At 37.8% G+C, this 22,619-nt stretch overlaps 1 protein-coding gene across 1 annotated transcript in view; it reads right to left on the bottom strand.

Annotated features, from left to right (window-relative positions):
- GPC5 (glypican 5) overlaps positions 1-22,619 on the bottom strand; it is a 1,490,288-nt gene that overhangs the window by 334,863 nt on the left and 1,132,806 nt on the right. The gene's annotated exons all lie outside the window — the stretch shown is intronic.

The following is a 22,619-nucleotide window of genomic DNA, read 5'->3' as shown; positions in this document are numbered from 1 at the left end:
TTCCATCTAAGTTTAGGATTTTTAAATTTGTATTTTTCTTATATGTGGTACATAATATTTCAGACACACTAGAAAGTAATACATAGCTACAAAACCATCCATCACACCCTTCCCTGACAAACACATAATAACTCACAAAAGATTCACCACCTACATTTTTCTGTACTACCTAACATGCATTTCAGAGTGATTTTAAATATATACTTGTGGATTTTTCTCATTTTTTATACAATATTACAATCTTAGGATTTCTGTTTAGTACTCTATAAACTTTATAAATATGACTTTAAATAATACCATAATAATAAACCATTTATATATTCCTTTATATATTTGAATCATCATCTATTATTTATAATATGAGGATCTAAAGGTTCTACCATTATTTATGAGAGTCGCTTTCCCCTCCCTGACTTGGTCAAAATCTACCAATGCCTTATTTTTTATTTTTATTGAATACACCTTAAAATACCTATATTTCTTTATAATTTTCAAAAGTTTCACACATGTTTTCATTTAATCCCATAATAAACCTTTTTTAAAATTTCCATACCCCAATAATAGGGGCTTCCCTGATGTCCCACCTTTTTGCCTTTTCATACTGTTCATGGGGTTCTCAGGGCAAGAATACTGAAGTGGTTTGCCACTCACTTCTCCAGAGGACCACATTTTGTCAGAACTCTCCACCATGACCCATCCATCTTGGGTGGCCCTACACGGCATGACTTACAGTTTCATTCAGTTAGACAAGGCTGTGGTCCATGTGATTAGATTGTTTAGTTATCTGTTATTGTGGTTTGCATTCTGTCTGCTCTCTGATGGAGAAGGATAAGAGGCTTATGGAAGCTTCTTGATGGGAGAGACTGACTGAGGGAGAAACTGGGTCTTGTTCTGATGGATGGGGCCATGAACTCATCTTGTGCCCATCTTCTCCTGTGAAAACTCCAAAATTACAACTTGCTTTTGGGGTTTAAAAGATCCTGGACTTTCTCATTATAAATTTCCATATAGGATACTTCCAATGTAAAGAGGTCTGTGACTCATTTCGCTCCAGAGATCCTTAGAAATAAAGCACAGCAGAGCCTTGGGATGAGGACTTATTTACTCAGCATTGCCCACCATGGAGAAGGATTATCAAGAGCCTATCTGTCCATATGCAAAAATGCAAGCATTATATCCTTGAAAGGCTTTCTGAAGAATTCCGTTCCCAAGGAACTTGAAAACCACTTCTTGACCAGCACGATGCAGATCAAAGGCTATCAGAATTTTGCCAAGAGAACGCATTTGTCATGCAAACACCCTCTTCCAATAACACAAGAGAAGACTCTACACATGGACATCAAACAGATGGTCAATATCAAAATCAGACTGATTATATTCCTTGCAGCCAAAGATGGAGAAGCTCTATACAGTCAGCAAAAACAAGACTGGGAGCTGACTGTGGCTCAGATCATGAACTTCTTATTGCCAAATTCAGACTTAAATTGAAGAAAGTAGCGAAAACAACTGGACCATTCAGGTATGATCTACATCAAATGCCTTATGATTATACAGTGGAAGTGACAAATAGACTCAAGGGATTATATCTGATAGACAGAGTGCCTGAAGAACTATGGACAGAGGTTCGTGACACTGTACAGGAGGCAGTGATCAAGACCATCCCCAAGAAAAAGAAATGCAAAAAGGCAAAATGGCTGTTTGAGGAGGCCTTACAAATAGCTGCAGAAAGAAGAGAGGTGAAAGGCAAAGACATACCCATTTGAATGCAGAGTTCCAAAGAATAGCAAGGAGAGATAAAAGCCTCTCTCAGTGACCAGTGCAAAGAAACAGAGGAAAAGAATAGAATGGGAAAGACTAGAGATCTCTTCAAGAAGATTAGAGATACCAAGGGAAATTCTCATGCAAAGATGGGCAAAATAAAGAACAAAAATGGTATGGACCTAAGAGAAGCAGAAGATATTAAGAAGAGGTGGCAAGAACACACAGAAGAACTATACAAAAAAGACTGTAATGGCCCAGATAACCATGATGGCATGATCACTTACCTAGAGCCAGACATCCTGGAATGAGACATCAAGTGGGCCTTAGGAAGCATCACTATGAACAAAGCTAGTGGACGTGATGGAATTCCAGTTGAGCTATTTCAAATCCTAAAAGATGATGCTGTGAAAGTGCTGCACTCAATATGACAGAAATTTTGGAAAAATTAGCAGTGGCCACAGTAATGGAAAAGGTCAGTTTTCATTCCAATCCGAAAGAAAGGCAATGCCAAAGAATGTTCAAACTACTGCACAATTGCACTCATCTCAAACATTAGCTAAGTAATGCTCAAAATTCTTCCAGTCAGGCTTCAGTAGTATGTGAACTGTGAACTTCCAGATGTTCAAGCTGGTTTTAGAAAAGGCAGAGGAACCAGAGATCAAATTGCCAACATCTGTTGAATCATCGAAAAAGCAGGAGAGTTCCAGAAAAACATCTACTTCTGTTTTATTGATTATACCAAAGCCTTTGACTATGTGGATCATTACCAACTGTTGAAAATTCTTAAAGGAATGGGAATGCCAGACCACCTGACCTGCCTCCTGAGAAATCTGTTTGCAGATAAAGAAGCAACGATTCACCAGCCCAGGTTGGATGCTTGAGACAAGTGCTCGGGGGTGGTGCACTGGGAAGACCCAGAGGGATCGGGTGGAGAGGGAGGTGGGAGGGGGGATCGGGATGGGGAATACATGTAACTCCATGGCTGATTCATGTCAATGTATGGCAAAAACCATTACAATATTGTAAAGTAATTAGCCTCCAACTAATAAAAATAAATGGAAAAAAAAACTATATGGCAAAAAAAATAAATAAATAAAAAGCAGAGACATTACTTTACCTACAGAGTTCTGTCTAGTTAAAGCTATGGTTTTTCCAGTGGTCATGTATGGATGTGAGAGTTGGACTATAAAAAAAGCTGAGCACTGAAGAATTGATGCTTTGAACTGTGGTGTTGGAGAAGACTCTTGAGAGTCCCTTGGACTGCAAGGAGATCGAACCAGTCCATCCTAAAGAGATCAGTCCTGGGTGTTCATTGGAAGGACTGATGCTGAAGCTGAAACTCCAATACTCTGGCTACCTGATGCGAAGGACTGACTCACTGGAAAAGACGCTGATGCTGGGAAAGAGAAGAAGGCAAGAGGAGAAGGGGATGACAGAGGATGAGATACTTGGATGGCATCACCGACTCGATGGACATGAGTTTGAGTAGGCTCTGGGATTTGGTGATGGACAGGGAAACCCAGCATGCTGCAGTCCATTGGGTCACAAAGAGTCAGACATGATTGAGCGACTGAACTGAACTGAACTGAATTACCATCTGATTTTTCAGATGGTAAAGAATCTGCCTGCAATGTGGGAGACCTAGTGTCAACCTCTGGGTCAGGAAGATCCCCTGGAGAAGGGAATGGCTACCCACTGCAGGATTCTTGCCTGGAGAATCCCATGGACAGGGACTACAGTCTATAGTGTTGCAAAGAGTTAAACGTAATGGAGCGCCAAACACTTTCACTTTCACCTCAATATTGCCTCTCCCCACTTTCCTCTCTCCACTGGTAACCAGTAGTTTGTTCTCTATAGTTTTGAGTCTGCTTATGTTTTGTTTTACTCACTGGTTTATTGTATCTTTAGATCCATGGATAAGTGATATCGTATAGTATTTGCCTTTCTCTGTCTGACTTATTTCACTTAGCATAATGCCTTTCAAACCCATCCTTGTTGCTGCAAATGGCATTACTTCATTCTTTCACATGGATGAGTAATATTCCACTGTATATATTTACAACATCTTTATCCATTCATCTGTTGATAGGTTGTTTCTATATCTTGGAAAGTACAAATAATGCTGCCATTAATATTGGGGTGCCTGTATCTTTCTGAATTCTCTATCTTTACATGTTAGAAGCAGCTGCTTCTGGTGCAGGGTTGTGTGAAGGGAGCTTCAGGGGCTAGCATTCCCTCTAGGCCTCCAAATATGCTTCACTCAACTGAGTTAGGCTCCTGCTCTCTCTGGAATTTAGTGTTTTCTTTGTTTTTAGTTAACTCTCACTCTAAGATGTTGTAGTTGATAGTGATCACATACGAATAGTAAAAACTCTTTAAAATGCAATGTATGTTAAGACATTAGGCCAAATTTTCCTTAAGTCCCTGGGAATACTCATCATTATAATTTTGTTTAGAGGGCACAGCCATTTCATTACTTTATACTGAATACAACTTCTTTCTTTCACCAAACCTTCCTCCCCTTTCCCTTAATCAATTAAATCTACTATTTTTTAAATTGCCACTTACAAATTAGGCTGGTAAAATCAACTAAAGTACCCTAATACTCTAATATTTGCAAATAAGCCAAATGTTGTAAACATATATATTACATTCAGTTTAAATGTAATTATAAATATCATTACTAAAATATCATTGGTAAGAAAGTAACTTCTATTTCCACTGCCTCATCACCAACAGCTAGTATTTCTTTTTATAACAAGTTATTTTTTCTCTTTACTTCACTATTTTGGACTATACTTTTTTATAGGACCACTATTATATTATTCATCTTTGTATTCATCTAACATTATAACATTTACTTCACACAGTTAGGGAAGTACATAACAGTTGCTTTTGTCTGTAGGTTAGGAGAAGAAAACTGCTACCTAACACTTTTGCCTAAAATGGTTTTCTTCAAATAGAAGAATTATTAGTGATGATGCTTCTTATATTAATTAATAGATATCATCATGCAGGAGAGTTTTTTGTTTGTTTTAATATATACCAATATATTATTATTCTGCGTTCTTATGGTATGGCAAGGCTCCAATAGTCCATACACTATTACATAATGAATATGAAAATCGAAGTTAATTATTCTAAATCTGATGAGGTAATATCCTTAAAAGTGCACTCTTAGGGGAAATGTGCTTCTTACTCTTAGGGAAAATATTTGCTTTTGTTTCTATAATAAACTCAAAAATTCCCCAAAGAATATTACTATCAATTATACTGTAAAAGCATTTGATTAACTCGGATCTTTTTTGGCCCTTTGACTAAAAACTAGATTTAAGCAGATGGATTAAGGATTTGGATGATATAATAACCAGCTCTGATTGGCATCTTTCCATAAATTAATTGTTGGGCAAGAGAAAACGTCAAACGGAAAGTAAGTGCACATAGAGAGGTAACTAACAATGTCGCATAGACGCTGGGGCAAAATAGGTATAAAGGAGGGAAATGAGGGAGAGAGTGATGAAGGGAAAAAGAAAGAAGGGAGTGAGAAAGAAAGATGGAAAAGGAGGGACAGAAGGAAGACGGAAGAGGGGGCGGGGAAGGAGAGAGAGTGAGTGGCAGGGAGAGATAGATGAAAGCAGGCAAGGGAAAGGCAAGACAAAGAGAAAATGAAAGAAGGGGAAGGAGGAAAGGAAGGGCAAGTGTGGAGGGGAGGAGAGGAGAGGGAGAAAAGTACATATCCTTTTTTTAAAAAAAAAATGCAATCAAATGTGGTTGCTCTAAATAGATTCACTTGGGGAATCAGTTATTTGGTGAGTTTGCCTGGCATAATGAAAATAGCACTAGACTAGGAGTCGAAATACTTTAGTTCTACTTCCAAACAGACAACCAGTTGCCAGTGTAATTTTAGGCAAATATGTTAACTCTTATCTTCAACTTTCTAATTTGCAAATTTAAATGTTTAGACTAGCATCCCTTCTGGCCTTAAAATCTTAGGTCTCTCAATGTTTCCATAGTAGAAGGCAAATTAATTGAAGGAAAATGAGAAATAACTGAGTCAGTGATGCTGTTTAGATAAGAGACATTCTGTCTTCATAACTGATGGACTTCTGAAAGACCTTCCTGGTGCAACGAGTGCAAAATTTGTATATTAAGGGTTGTTTGATTATGGAATTTCCAACAAGTGTCGCACTTGGTGTGTTGGCAACGAGACAAGGAGATGGATAATATACTCTTAGGCTGGCATAATTCTGACATTCATTACCAAAGATGTCGCTGTTTATGATATCTGTGGAGAGCTGTAATGCACTAGCACACCTAGGAGACTGGTTGTAAACTTATATTAGGCAATCAGGGAGATGATGATAAACACGACTCGAAAGAAGCTAGTGACATGAACATATTTTACCAGATGCTTGGAATACAAGAATTCAGATAAGACTGTGCATATGTTTAGCTCTGGCAGTTGAATTTATACTCTGTGAGTTGATCAAATCACATAAAAATCAAGACTCCTTGAAGAAGTCAGATGTCTCCTTTTACTGATCACTTGAACTATATGGTGCAGTTAGAGCTGCCTTTGAAATGGAAAGTATTTATTTAAGTCACAGATAAAAGGTTGCTCTCAGGAACCTTTCAACCACTATTTCAATTATTTTCTGGCATGATAAATTTTCTTCCACAGATGTTTATGCCAACTGCACTACTGTAAGTCAGCACTTGAAAAACGCCTTAATTTTTTACCTTTGAAATATGCAGTCAGGTATTTGCATTTAAAAGGCTGTTCACAAGTTGCTGAAACAATGCAAATGAATACCTTTTCCTTGTACTGCTTTGGAGCTGCAATTTTTAAATATGGGAGTAGTTCTGGGGACACACCTTAATTATAAGCCAAAAACAGGGCACCTGAATCTTTTCAAAGCTAACAACTGTAACTTACCGTGTTACACATTTTCCCTGATAAATATGCAAAAAGTAGGAAGTTTGAAAAATGTCAAGAAAAGAAAACTATTTTCTACTTTTTTCTTAATCAATTTTATACCAAGAGATTTGGTCCAGATGATTAAATATTCTTCAAAACCACAATGTTAGTGACTATATGGTATTATATTTGTAGATATGTCATCATTTATTTTATAATCTAACTTACAGCACTTCAGTTGTTGTTTGTTTGTTTTTTTGTCATTATAAGTAATGCCAACATGAAGAGCTATGCTCAAAAACTTTCCTTTATTCTGGTTCTTCCCTCAAGCTGGATATCTAGAATGTAATTACAAGATCAAATGATATTCCCTTTCTCAGTGCCGCTGATACATATTGCCCAATACTTTCAGATCCAGAAGTTGTGAGAGGTCTCTCTAAATATTCTGCCCTCTGCAACAAAGAAGTATGCTAATTGGTTTAAAAATCATGTTGTTTCCACTTGCTCCCTTCTTAGTAGTGGGGTTTAACAATGGGTTAAACATACTTTTATGGGTACATCATCTTTCATTTATATATTTATGTGTGTTAGTTGCTCAGTCATGTCTAACTTTTCATGACCCCATGGACTGTAGCCCACAAGGCTCCTCTGTTCATGGAATTCTCCAGGCAAGAATACTGGAGTGGGTTGCCATTCCCTTCTCCAGGGCATCTTCCCAACCCAGGGATCAAACCGGGGTCTTCTGCATTGCAGGCAGATTCTTTACCGTCTGAGCCATCAGGAAAGCATATATATATTTGGCATTTATTTAAAACTATTAACTGACCTTCTCATTGGAGATGTATCTGACAGATAAATAAAACACTGAGGACTGTAGTCAAATGAATTAAAAATGCTACTAATTGTACTATCCCTCATGAAGGTGAATAATAAATACTAGTGTGTGAAAGACTCAGATGATACACAGAGAATCAACTTGTTAAACTTTATTTAGTGCAAAGATATCCAAATGAATTTTACTGTTAGTCCATTCTTCATGTAATACATATACATATTCTGGTAAGGTAATGGCTTTGAAAAGCATGTCCTGAAAATTCACTATTAAGTATATCAGCTCCTTGTCATATTTTGCAAACTTTTTTTCCCGATGCTTGCCTCTTAGTATATTTTCTGTTTAAAATTACCCAATAATCAATACTCACTCCACCTAGTGAGGTTAAGCCTCACATTACCATCACAGTTGCTCTATTTATTCTACTTTCTATACCCCTGCTCACCGGTTCCACCCCTAATAAACAAGCACAAAGAGATGTGTTGGTTAAGGGTGAAATTTGTAAAGGCCAAAGTTATTTGTTATATATTTAAATAAATAAATAAATAAATATAAAATCATGCTATCCGAGGAAACCACCATTTGTTTTCAGGTTTTCACTCCGACTTTTTCTCAAGGCTTTTGCTGTTCTCTGGGTGAATGGAGCAGGGATGGGACGGTGGGTGGGTGCAGACTGCACGCGCATGCGTGGTTAAAACAGTAAGGATGTACAGAATAAGGATGTACTGTTTGACTAAAATGTTCTTCTGCTCTGAGTGCTCATAATTCCTAAAGTTGTCCAGCTCTTTACATGCCACTTGGCAAGTTCACTGGCCCTGAAGTACTATTTTCATCTCTCTCTAAATTTCGTCCCTGCAAATCTGGAAGCAACATGAAGACAGAGACAGGCTTTTTTTTCCCTCCTCCTACACGCCCTTCTATAGCACCCACCCTCTCTAAAGCAGCATCTGCCATGCGATCATGGGTGGATCCTTCCCACCCAGCTTTGTTTAGCTGGAGCAGAAACAAACTTCTAACTCAGAGCCAGGCATTGCATTTGCAAAGTGAGTAAAAATTCACTTATTTTTGTCTTGAAAACACCTTAGAAACCTGGAAACCCAAGACAGTCATGACTAAGCACTTGAGGAGACACAGAAAATACAGGCCTGAGACCATATCATGGCAGACCAAAGCAGTGCGCAAAGTTAAGTTATTGGTAAAGATGAGTGTACATAAATTGAAGAGCATGGTTGGTTAATAAAAACAGAATGATGCAGACAGGACAACAGACAGACCCAGACAAGATGAAGAGAATAGCCACTCTCATCCTTGGTAACTTTCCTTTTATCCTCTTAGAACTAACTCCAGGATGCCTGTTAGTCACTCAGTCATGTCTGACTCTCTGACCCCATGGTCTGTAGCCCACAAGGCTCCTCTGTCCATGGGATTTCCCAGGCAAGAATCCTGGAGTAGGTAGCCATGCCCTTCTCCAAGGAATCTTCCCGACCCACAGACTGAACTCTGGTCTCCTGCATTGCAGGCAGATTTGTTAGTGTCTGAGCCACCAGGGAAGCCAGAACTCCAGGAGGCCCAGCAATAGTCTTGACCTTGGTGGTTCATGAAGTTTCCCAAAATTATTTAATAGCAAGCCTTTAACTAAACTAGTTCAGGTAGTTACTAATATTTACAATTCAATGAGTTTTGGTTTGAATGCTTAACAATCTTATTTGATTTTGTGGCCCTAGAATCCAGCACAGAAGGATTCAATATGTATCAGGTTAGTTGCTCAGTTGTGTCCGACTCTTTGAGACCCCATGAACCGCAGCACGCCAGCCCTCCCTGTCCATCACCAACTCCCGGAGTTTACCCAAAATCATGTCCATTGAATTGGTGATGCCATCTAACCATCTTATCCTCTGTCATCCCCTTCTCCTCCTGCCTTCAATCTTTCCCAGCATCAGGGTCTTTTCAAATGAGTCAGCTCTTCACATCAGGTGGCCAAAGTATTGGAGTTTCAGCTTCAGCATCAGTCCTTCCAATGAACACCCAGGACTGATCTCTTAAGGATGGACTGGTTGGATCTCCTTGCAGTCCAAGGGACTCTCAAGAGTCTTCTCCAACACCACAGTTCAAAAGCATCAATTTTTCGGCGCTCGGCTTTCTTCACAGTCCAACTCTCACATTCGTACATGACTACTGGAAAAACCATAGCCTTGACCAGACGAACCTTTGTTGGCAAAGTAATGTCTCTGCTTTTTAATATGCTGTCTAGGTTGATCATAACTTTCCTTCCACAGAGGAAGCGTCTTTTAATTTCATGGCTGCAATCACCATCTGCAGTAATTTTGGAGCCCAAAAAAATAAAGTATCTCACTGCTTCCACTGTTTCCCCATCTATTTCCCATGAAGTGATGGGACCAGATGCCATGATCTTAGTTTTCTGAATGTTGAGCTTTAAGCCAACTTTTTCACGCTCCTCTTTCACTTTCATCAAGAGGCTCTTTAGTTCTTCTTCACTTTCTACCATAAAGGTGGTGTCATCTGCATATCTGAGGTTATTGATATTTCTCCTGGAAATCTTGATTCCAGCTTGTGCTTCATCCAGCCCAGCGTTTCTCATGATGTACTCTGCATATAAGTTAAACAAACAGGGTGACAATATACAGCCTTGACGTATTCCTTTTCCTATTTGGAACCAGTCTGTTGCTCCATGTCCAGTTCTAGCTGTTGCTTCCTGACCTGCATACAGGTTTCTCAAGAGGCAGGTCAGGTGGTCTGGTATTCCCATATCTTTCAGAATTTTCCACAGTTTATTGTACCCACACAGTCAAAGTCTTCGGCATAGTCAATAAAGCAGAAATAGGTGTTTTTCTGGAACTCTCTTGCTTTTTCAATGATCCAGTGGATGTTGTCCATTTGATCTCTGTTTTTTCTAAAACCAGCTTGAACATCTGGAAGTTCACAGTTCACGTATTGCTAATGCCTGGCTTGGAGAATTTTGAGCATTACTTTACTAGTGTGTGAGACCTGTGGCTAATTCATGTTGATGTATGGCAGAGGCCAACACAATATTGTAAGGCAATTATTCTTCAATTTAAAAAAAATACTGATTGGCATATAAGATATATCAGAAAGTACAAGAAAGAGAATTTAGACAATATTCATTGGGAAAAACAATTAATACAAAGCATTATAAAAGTAAAAAAAAAAAAAGATTGAGGAAAAGGCTTAGGTATTTTCAGAGTTCAATTGAAAATCCAACATGAAGTTCTTCCTTATACCTCTGGACTTGTATATAATTCCATTTCTTACCCTGTTCTAAGAATTATTTCTTACACTATGCATTTTTCATTTTATTAGTTTCTGTTTTGCACTACTGAATTGTTTTACATTTTGAATATGCCAATCCATTTGAAATCTAATGATATATTGTTTTATGTTATGTAATTCATGTTTTGCTTCCTCCACTATTTGTAAGTCCTTTGAGTATAGGGAATGTATCATAATCTTATATTTTCCATACATTAAATCCTCACTAAAATCTAATTTAATGTTTCATGTTTGAAAGGGCCTGAGGAAACTTCTCACCTTACTAAAACCTTCTCATTTTCTACCCATTAAATTTGGTAATTATTCCACCTTCAAATGAAAAATGTGACACAAACATATGTAGAGTGTTATGAGTGAAAATTATAGCCTTGATAGTTATAAAGTTATCTACTTTATAACATATATGAAAAAAAGTGATTGCATACCATCATCCTCCTTCGCCCAGCTATTTTTTTTTTTAAATTGAGGTATAGTTGACTTAAAACTATTATGTTAGCTTCAGGAGTACAACACAGTGATTCAATGTTTTTATAGATTATACTCCATTTGAAGTTATTATAGAATATTGGGCTTCCCTGGCGGCTCAGGCGGTAAAGAATCTGCTGGCAATGCAGGAGACCTGTGTTCAGTCCTTGGGTTGGGAAGATCCCTTGGAGTAGGACATGGCAACCCATTCTAGTAATCCCCATGGACAGAGAAGCCTGGTGGGCTAGGGTCTGTAGGGTCTCAAAGAATTGGACACGACTAAGAACAGCACAGTACATTGGCTGTATTTCCCTGTGCTATACAATGTATCCTTGCAGCTTATTATTGAATACTTAGTAGTCTGGGCCTCTTGGCTTTGCAGGTGACTCAGTGGTGTAAGAATCCACCTACCAATGCAAGGAGACATGGGTTCGATCCCTGGCCAGGAAGATTCCCTGGAAAAGGAAATGGCAACCTGCTCCAATATTCTTGCCTGGACAATCCCATGGACAGAGGAGCCTGGCAGCCTACAGTCCATAAGGTCACAAAAAGTAGGATGTGAGTGAGCATGCATTCTTGCTACACCTCTTAATCCCCTACCCGTGTGGGTCTGTTTGTTTTGTTATATTCATTTACTTTTTGCATTCCACATATAAGTGATAACAGAGTCTTTTCTTTCTCTATCTGACATTTCACTATGCACAGTACCCTCCAGGCCCATCTATGCTATGTGCATTTGAAGAAAATGAAAACATTAATTTGAAAAGATACATTCACCAATGTTGTTATTCTTTGGTGTGTGCAGAATTTTATTATTCCACAGTGAGCCCTGAGAGATGAAGAAAATGACCTACAACAAACCCACATTTCAAGGACCCTGTGTTGTCATTTAGTGTCAGCATTCAAGTAGTTTTTGGGAAAAAGGACTTGTTAAAAAAATAAACCAGGTTTCTCAGTTGTGAATCTAATTTGGGTGTAAAAGTTTTGTTGATGAGATAAACAAGTTCAATCTTAGATATTTCTCCAAACGACATGAAAAAAATGCAGTGCCTATGATGGGGAAAAAAAAAAGGAGGAGGGTGGATAAAAGAAACTCTTTCCTATCAAAATTTCCCATTGATTTTACTTTGCTCTATCCGGTCTTTTTACTTATAAGGCAACGCAATAGCTTTGACATCAGAACATATTTCGTCTAATGGAAGTTAAGGGAGACCTTTTGAAATAAACATCTATCCCCTAGTGAGTGCTCTGGAACTGCTGTTCCTACTGAGCATATATTACAACAAGACTTGGGATTGAGAGGAGAGCTATTTAAGATTACTGTTCAAATACTCTTCTTTTCTACCAATTGTTTATAAGAATACTCAAAGCCATAGATAATAAGTCCCAGCATAATACGCTAGCTTCTTTCTTTCAGTTTTGAGGCATGGTAGCACAAGTCAGTGAATGTTCTTATAATAAATAACTCAGTGCAAAGAAATATGTTTAATGAAAATTCTAATGATGCAAGAATGAGATGGAAGGAAAGGAAAGGACTGAAGGGACATTTGACAATATATTAAGATAAATTCATGAGCTATTTTATTTTAAACAAATGAGCTTACAATGCTTATGGAGTTGGAATATATAGTAAAATAATGGTGACACTTAAATTTAAAATTTTAAACACATTTTCCAGCCAACACTTGAGAGGGAAATTATCTTTAAATCAAAATTATGCATATTAACATCCTTTTTACCCCTGATTTCTGCTATAAAATTTAAAATTCCCAGGATATAATAAATATCAGCAAAGAGTGGGCAAACTAACGTTTCACTAAAGAAGATTATCTTTTCTGACAAAGTAGTGATAATCATTCTCAAATTCATCATAAAATGTGAATATGTTGAAAGGGTTATATTATCTTGCCAAAATAACTTAGTTCTAAAAATAAACATATCAATTTAAACAACCACTTAGCATCTCCCCTAAACCCACCTTGTTTTGGTAATTTATAATTCTGTTTGTCATATGTTCTTTCATTTATAAAAGATGTGTATTTTAAAAACAAATTGGCTTATTGGGACATAAAAGAAATTGAAACAAGCAAATAACCACTCTTTAAAATATATTTATTAGTGACCAATGAAGGGGTCTAGACCTGAACCCCCAGTGAAAGAAACTCTTTCCATATAGTTTTACCAATTTCATAATTATTCTAATTCCTAGATAACCCAGACTTAGAGGATATAAAATTTAAAGAGGAGAAATTGGGGAAACACTGGGGACCCAGTGTTTCGGGGAATCTTCTGATAGGTGATGAAAGGAACTGGAAAAAGCATGTAACAATCCCTTTTGGTGTCACTCATGACATTGTTTGTTCTTTTGGGATTTAGTAACCAAGATTTGGCTGGGCTTCCCAGGTGGCACAGTGGGAAAGTACCCGCCTGCCAACGCAGGAAATGAGAGAGACATGGGTTTAATCCTTGGGCTGGGAAGATTCTCTGGAGAAGGAAATGGTATTCCATTCCAGAATCCCTGCCTGGAAAATTCCATGGACAGAGGAGCCTGGTGGGCTATAGTCCACAGGGTCACAAAGAGTCAGACACAACTGAGCACAACCTAGATTTAGTTATTTGGACTCTACTCTGTACCATTAATCACTAACCACTTATCTTGCATCATTTTCCCTCTCAGCACATATCCAGATCTGTTACATCAAATCTTTTTATTTGTTGTTATCTCTTACCCCTTAGAAAGCAAGTTCAATTAGAGTGGAGACTTTGATTTCTTCATTTAGAATACCACCAGTGTCTGCCTCAGAATTGGTACACAATTCATATTGGCTGACTGAGTGAATGAATGAATACACGAAGGCATGAATTACATGTGGGAATATCTTAGTAAGGTCAAAGGTCTAAACCACAACCTTGTGGATGGGACATTTCTCTCAAAGAAACTGACATTTGTTGTATCATTTTGGGAAAAGAGTCGATTCTAAGGCATTAAATGGGGACTCGGGAAATTGGACAACACAAACATTCCCTTCTTTTGTGAAGTGAGGGATAAATTTTTATATTGAGGCTGGAGATATAGATATAGGGGATGAGCCATCCACCTTTAATTAAAGACAGTTCCAGAATGGGAGAAAGAAGCAGCCCCACAAAACTCTAAAAGGAGTCTGGGAAAGTGTCAGGGTGTAGTTAATACCCTGTCACTATACAATCCAATGTCTGACATTTCATTCCATTCAAATGAAATGTCAATCTCATCTCACTTGGCTGTGTGGAAAGACCAACGTGCTTTTGCCTACCCTAAGTACAACATAACTCGTGGAAAAGCACGTATCCTCCCTACTAGGAAACCAGAGTAGTGGCACTAAGAATAGAGATCACTGCTGGTAGAAAGCCCTGGAGAAGAGCATGTCAACCCACTCCAGTACTCTTGCCTGGAGAATCCCATGGACAGAGGAGCCTGGCAGGCTGCAGTCCATAGGGTCACAAAGAGTCGGAAATGACTGAGCGACTTAGCACGCACTCACACTGGTAGAAAGGCAGCCTTTGTGGATGACTCAGGCAATGGAAGAGGAGCAGAGGGCCTGGGGGTGGTTCTTGAACTTGAGCAAGGCAGAGAACTTTAATTTCTGGAAAGATCTGATAAGAGTGATTATCATATCAGATCTGTACACATATCAATATATTAAATATATAAGGTCATTTTAACTATATTACTTTATTTTATACTATAAAACTAGTATACTTCATTTTATGTAAAGAATGGATAGTATCTCCTAAAAATACTGATTCATTCAATATCCAAGCATGTATTATTTAGCTCCAAATACTAAAGCCTCTGTTCCAACAATATTATCCAAAGTTAATATTTTATCAAATAGGCATCATTGTTTGAAGTTAAGACTGGACAAGATTATGGATGATTCACATGAATATATCATTCCTCAGAGAAAAAGAATATAAACTTTAGCGTCAGAAAAACCTGCCAAGTTTCAACACCTAGAACATGGTATAACCAGAATGAGGAATTTTCTGCAGTCATAATGCTAGCCTTGATACTAACAACTATGACTTTCTGTCAGATCATGCCAAGAATTTAGGTCATTACAATCTCTGCAAAGCAGCTTAAACTTTTGTTATAGAGAAAGGTTCCTATTTAAGGATTTAAGCAGGAAATGACAGGGTCACATATGCTTTTTAAAGATCACTGGGAATCTATGTGGCGTCTATGTGAAGAACACTGGAAGACATTCAGAGGGAGATTAGTTATGTGGATGGTTCATCAATCTTGATGAGAAAGAGGAAGGGTCTGCAACAAGATAGCGACATGAAAGACACACAGAACTGTGGGAATGTTTTCGATCTTAAGGAAGAATAGTGGGCAGCATTTATTGACATGTTAGAGGATGAGAAAAATGTGTGTGATTAGGTAAGAAAAAAAAAGATGATCCACATATTTGATTTAAGCTATAAATCTTCAACCTCTGAGAAAATGCCTTGGCTCTATGAAACCCTTTTCCTCCTTGGTACACAGCTAGCCTACACTCTCCAGGTTTCTATGTGGTTGCCAAAGGCCATATGAGTGAATTCTACCTAATATAATTGGATGGAAATATGTACTCCATTTTCTAACTGCCACTTGGCTGCATCCAGAAAATACAGTGGAAAACTGAGCCCTTAGAGGATGAAAGAGCTAGGTTTTTGCATAATTGCAGAGAGTGAGCCCACTTCTCCATTCTGTCCCCACCCTTATGACCTGAGTGTGAAAAAGAAACAGCACTTTTTGTGTTGAAGCCTCTACAATTTTTACCATGTGTTTTATTACAACTCAATCCTTTTTTTAAAGTTGCTAAGTGTTCTACTAGTTCCCTAGCAATTAGAGAATGGATTTGAACCGTAGAACAACACTATATATTATGTGTAATGCATTAGGGATTTTTAATGATTAATGGTGCTAGTGGTAAAGAACTCACTTGTCAATGCAGCAGATGTAAGAGATACAGATTCAATCCCTGAGTCAGGAAGATCCCCTGGAGTCGGAAATGGCAATCCACACCAGTATTCTTGCCTGGAAAATTCCATGGACAGAGAAGCCAGGCAGACTGCAGCCTGTGGGGTCCCAAAGAGTGGGGCACCACTGAAGCAACTTAGCACACAATGCTTAATATGACTAACTACTTCTGATTCCATGGTATGGTCTTATTTTTTCAATTAGTTATTTTTGGTGTCTTTATAAAATTCTGAGTTAAAAAATCTTTCCTTATATCTTTTATGAGGAATATTTGAACTAGGTGAATCCAGCTGAGAGCTGTGATCAGAACTCTGGAGGCTGGCCTGAGTAGAGCTGCGAAACTGCCGGTTACTCATCTGCCCGTTATATTCATGAGCTAAACCCCGAGCATGAGCGCGTGCTCAGTCGTGTCTGACTCTTTGTGACCCTAGGGACTGTAGCCCGCCAGGCGCCTCTGTCCACGGGATTTTCCAGGCAAGAACACTGGAGTGGGTTGTCATTTTCTCCTCCAGGGGATCTTCCTGACCCAGGGATCGAAACCACCTCCCTTATGTCTCCTGCATTGCAGGCAGATTCTTTTCCTCTTGAGCCACTGGGGAAGCCCAAATTGCTACCTAGAGATAATTACTATTCTTTTTGATGTATTTTTGCAACTTATTTGATTATATGAGACTGGCTTTATCATAATTCTTCCACTGTTTGTCTCATATTTACAAAATAATATTTCATTATAAGTCAAATAATGTATCATTTTTTCTATGGATGCTGTTATTTGAATGCATTTGTTTACTGTAGACAATTTGCAATCTTTAACTTGAAGGCTGTTATATTTTCATATATCTAAATTCTGTTAAGATCCATCCTAAGTGTCACACAGAAGCCATGCAAATTATTGATTTAAGACCCCTTGAACTGAGAATTTCCAACTATTGGGCAAGAAGGCAAAACTCCAACTATTAATAAAAATATCTCAATCTGTGTGACATCTTTTATAGTCCGATATTTTGAACTCTTGTTCTTTTACTGTATGTGCATAGTCGTTCAGTCATGTCCAACTCTTTTGAGACCCTATGGACTGTAGCCTGGCAGGTTCCTAGATCCATGGGATTTTCCAGACAGTACTGGAGTGGGTTGCCATTTCCTATTTCAGGGATCTTCCCGATCTGGGGACTGAACCCTCATCTATTGCATCTCCTGCATTGGTGGGCGGATTTTTTATCACTGAACCACCTGGGAAGCCCTATTCTTATACTAAGTGTTCTCAAAAGAAGCTTTCATTTGGTCTTAAATTCCTTAAAGAATAACATGCAGATATAATTGGCAAAAATTATGATTTTTCCAATGAAAAAGGGATTAACAGTAGTACAGCAATAATTCAGTAAATCCCAGTTAAACTAAATTTACTTCATTAGGTTTTCAGTTCCTACTATGCAAAAGGCACAATTTCTAAGCTTCACAATCACTATCAAGTATATCTTTATTTTTAAAATGCCCTAATCCTATTTTATAGAAAAATTATAAAATAAGGGTAGTCTATTAAGTAGAATTATTTTAGTGATGTATTTGAAACAACACTAAAAAAGTGCTCGGTCTTTCAGCTGGTCTGTCTAAAGAACACTTAACACATACTCCAGGTTATTGAATTTAAAATTCATGTTGCTATCCAAAAGTTCCTTTTCTTAGAATACACATCAAGCATTTATAGAAGATGGTGAGTTAATGTAATATTCTGTTATTTTATCAAGAAATGTAATATTTACTAAATCCTTTAAATTTTGATGTGTCCCCAGATGTTTATTTCATATCAAAACTTATTTATCATTTAAAGACAGAGATACTAGTAATTAATATGGATTTCATTCCTCAGTAAAAAAGAAAATTAACAAATTCTCTATTGACTAATGTAAAAATACACTCATGCAGGGTTCTACAAGGTTACTTTCATAAAGGAACTATGTAAGCTAAGCCAATTTTTATTCCAAATGGCAATGACTTGTATCAGTCAATAGGTGCTGGCTTGCCAAACTTCTCTCTCTGAAGTTTTATAAAAAATGTGGCTAAATTCTACCATTTCCTGGAAAAATTAAGACATCTTCAACAGTAAGAACAGATTTAGTACAGCATTTGCAACTAAAATGTATAGTGTTCCACAGTTTTTGCAGAAGCTCAAAACTGCACTGTTGAACACAGAGCCTACCTTTATAGGACATCATTTAGATTTTGGCTCTCTGGTGGTTAATGTTCTTGAAATACATGGAAAGTTCCACCTTTTTCTAAGTTTCAAATTTGAATAGTGAATAAATATTCAATTTTTATACTTAAAATTATTATTGAATGAAATTATACTGAAAAGGTAGTGATCAACCACCTTTCAGTAGTTTAAAAATTTCCATTAAATTCAGGAGGAAAATAGCTCGGTTAATATCACAGCTCGGTTAAATGGAAATATTTTCTTTATCCAGGTTTTTTTTTTTTCCCCATTTGTGGCTTGGATTGGTGACTTTGTTCATACTCAAGAGGCTAAACTAAGCCTAACGAATCAAGTATGAGAAAAACCTGGTTATTTAGCATCACAGAAGTAATGTATTTGAAGACTATTTGAAAGTCTTAGCAAGAGCTCCTTTACTGTTTTGGTGGAGGTGACTGCAACAGTTCTACTGGAGATAGTGATCTTGAGATAGTGAGTTTTTTGGTTTTTTTTTTTTTTTGAGATAGTGAGTTTATAAACTGAGGTGTTTTATCTCCTTCACAGCAAAATTTCATTAAAGAATAATAGCTTTCTTCACTTTCTTCCCTCACCACTCTGTAGGTGGCATGTGAGGGGTACAAAAAGAAAAAAAAAAAACAATCTCTGGCTTTCCCTCCTCTGCTAGACATCTAAATAGGAGAGTTCACTGTCTTAGCCTTCTTGAACTCTGTAACAAAACCACAGACTGAGTGGCTTAAACTACAAACATTAATTTCTCACCATCCTAGAGGCTAGGAGTTGAGGGCAGGGGCCAGCTGGTCAGGGTCTTCTGAGAGACCTCTTCCTAACTTCCTCACATGGCAGAGAGGGAAAGAGAGTTCTGCTTTCTCTTTTTATAAAGACACTAATTTAATCACGAGGGCTCCATCTTTCTGGCATATCTGCTTCCCAAAGGCCCCATCTTCAAATACTATCACATGAGGGCTTCAACATGTAAATTTGGGGTGGGGGATATAAATATTCAGCCCATACTATGCCCTGCTTTGCAATCCATTTATTTTCTCTGCTGATATTTTCTTTCCACAGAGTTTTACATATTCCAGAAAGAGAGTAATTGCTTTACAATGATGTGTCAGTTTCTGCCATACAACAATCTGAATGAGTCATAAGCCATATGACTCATGCCTCCCTCCTACCTCCTCCTCTTCCCACCCCTCTAGGTCATCACAAAGTGCCTGACTGGGCTCCCTGCCTGACTGAGCTTCCCATTAGCTAGCTATTTTACACATGGTCGTATATATATGCCAATATCTTTGTATTTAAGTGTTTACTCTGATTTTATAAGTCCTGCCCTGGCCATTCATCTAAACTTCAGAACGAAACATCCAATTACCTTAAACGTATCACAATTTGTGTTGTTTCCTGCCTTTGTTTCTTACTGCATCTTTGCATCTCAGTCACAAATGGAGTCATGTACCTATTGACTCAACCCAAAAGCTTAACAATTATTCCTAGATGTCCATTACATTTCATATCCAACACTCCAAGAGGTCAGTTCTAAATCCAAAACACATTCTAAATCCTTCTGCTTCTCTACACTTACTTCATTACCTCCCTAGTTTAATATTAACTCTAGTTTCCTAACAAGCTCTATAGTTTCCTAATTGATCTTGCTTCTATTATTTGTTCCTTGGCATCCATCACCACAAAACATCCAAGTAAGGCTAAAAAGCTAATTAGATTATTTGATTCCCTTCTTTAAAACCATCCCATGTCTTCCCAGTTATAAGTAAAATCAGCACTTCTCACCTTGGTCTACAAAGCCCTCTATGATCTGACTTCTGCTCAGCAAGTTGAATTTTCTCATGTTCCACATTGTATATGTCTGTCATTCATGCTGGACTTACTTCTGTTTTTAAAATATATCAAATTTCAGCCTTGTTTGGGGTCTTCGCACTTACTGTGGAGTTGTCCAGAGCACTCTGACCCAGATTATCATGCAGCACAATATTTCTTAGCATTCAATTCTCAGGTTAAACATTATTCCTTTCAGTGGCATCTTCACTAACTGCTCCAATATAAAATTGACCTTTAAGTCAACATCTATCCTATCTGTTATCTTCCTTTTATCATTCTATGACCCCTAATTAGTCATTTAATTTCATTATTTGCATGTTTATTTCTCCACATTTCTATAATTTTAGACTTCAGAACACACATAATACATACACCGCTCTCCCCAAAAATTTGTTGAACAATGGAACAAATCAATGAGTATTATATACCTATTATATACCAGGGCTTCCCTGGTGGCTCAGATAGTAAAGAGTCTGCCTGAAGTGCGGGGACCCGGGTTCGATCCTTGGATCGGGAAGATCCTCTAGTTAAGGAAACAGCAACCCACTCCAGTAGTCTTGCCTGGAAAATCTCATGGACGGAGGAGCCTGGCAGGCTATAGTCCAAGGGGTGTAGCCTTGTCCAACGAAGAGTCAGACACGACTGAGAGACTTCACTTTCACTTTCATATACCTATTTGGGAACATAAAATCAAGGGAGGTTTCCTCTGTTTTTTAGAGCAACATTTATAGCAGGAGTTACTTGAGATGTTTATACAGTGAAGGAATTGGTGGAAAGGGTAATGACAAGAGCCTGGAGGGAGTGAGGAGATGTTCAATGGTTAGCACTGGAAGGGTCAGTATGTATTTCTTCACAGGACTAACAAAGGTAGATAAAGAAAAGCTTCAGTGTAGATGAGTATATTGTCAATACTGTGATCAATATATTGTCAATATTGTGAACTTCCAGCAGGAGAAGCTGGTGCCAGAGGCAAACTTCCACTCTTCCCTTGCTCTTTATTTGAAAACAAGAAGTAGAACTTTAAAAAAGGATAAAGGAGAAAAGAGAACACCAGAGGACTGTTTGCTCTGACGGAACTCTGCTCTTTAACAGTCTCTTTGGATATTTAATTAAATGTGCTGGTTGGAATCTCTGTTTTGATTCCAACCAGGTAGACATATTACTGACTCTCAGCTCTCTCCACTTATATTTCTGCTAAATTTTCCTCTTTTCATATCCTTATTAATCTTATCCAGAATATCTTTGATGCTTTTCAATTCTGGTTATTATTCTTATCAAACACACTTTTCAAATTACTTACTTCTGATTCATTAGATACCACCCGTTTCCCCCCAGTATTAATGGGATTTTCAAATGAAGCAATCCATATGCTCACTTGACTCATTGAAAAGGGGACATTTTTCTTTGAATCCATTGTTGACAATTCAGAGCATTATGATGGATAGAGAAACATTGCTTCCACTGTGTAGTTTCCATTGAGGGGGAAATGCTAGTAGCAAAAGGAGAATTTGCCAATAATTAGCCAATGGTAGGCCAAAGAGAAGTCACCCACTGTGACAGGTGAAGAACATAGATAAGGGGGCTGCTGAGACCTGCAGAGTCAATCACAGTGATGTGCCATCAAGTGTGATGACCTTCAGTTTAACAACAATCTGCATTTAAAGATGGCACAAAATTGAACACAGAAAATTGCTCCTCTTAGTTAACAAGTCTCCCTAATTTTTTTTTTTGGTTTTTATTTTTTAATACACTTAGAATCCCAGCATGGATCATTATTTGCAAAGAAGGAACTTAATGAGGTTTTCAGTGTTACTCATCCCTATATCCATTCTTATATCAGAGAACCCCTAATTCACATCTGCTTTTGGATCATATATTGGGCTCATAAAACCTTGTATGGAAAAATGATATGCCCATCATCAATGTCTATCTACAAATCATGGCCAAGTAGCCCAAAGCAAATAGTTTGCAGCAATAAGTGCTTTTATTTTCAAATAAAAGAATAATCAAACTATACTAATCAATCTATCACTTTCTTTCTCCTTGCTTTCCTGAAAGGCTCTCAATGGAAGAACTTTGGAAGAGTTGGCCTCACTACAGACCAAGAAGTTGTGTGTGTATTAGTTGCTCAGTCTTGTCGGACTATTGATCTGAACTTGTTTAGATTCTCAGTCATGTCCACCTTTTGCAGCCCTCTGGACTATATAGCACACCAGGCTCCTCTGTCCATGGGATTCTTCAGGCAAGAATACTGGAGTGGGTTGCCATGCCCTTCTCCAGGGTA

The sequence above is a fragment of the Cervus elaphus genome, chromosome 30 (genome assembly GCF_910594005.1).
Source record: "Cervus elaphus chromosome 30, mCerEla1.1, whole genome shotgun sequence".
Taxonomy (NCBI): domain Eukaryota; kingdom Metazoa; phylum Chordata; class Mammalia; order Artiodactyla; family Cervidae; genus Cervus; species Cervus elaphus.
This window is presented reverse-complemented; position numbering and strand designations above follow the sequence as displayed.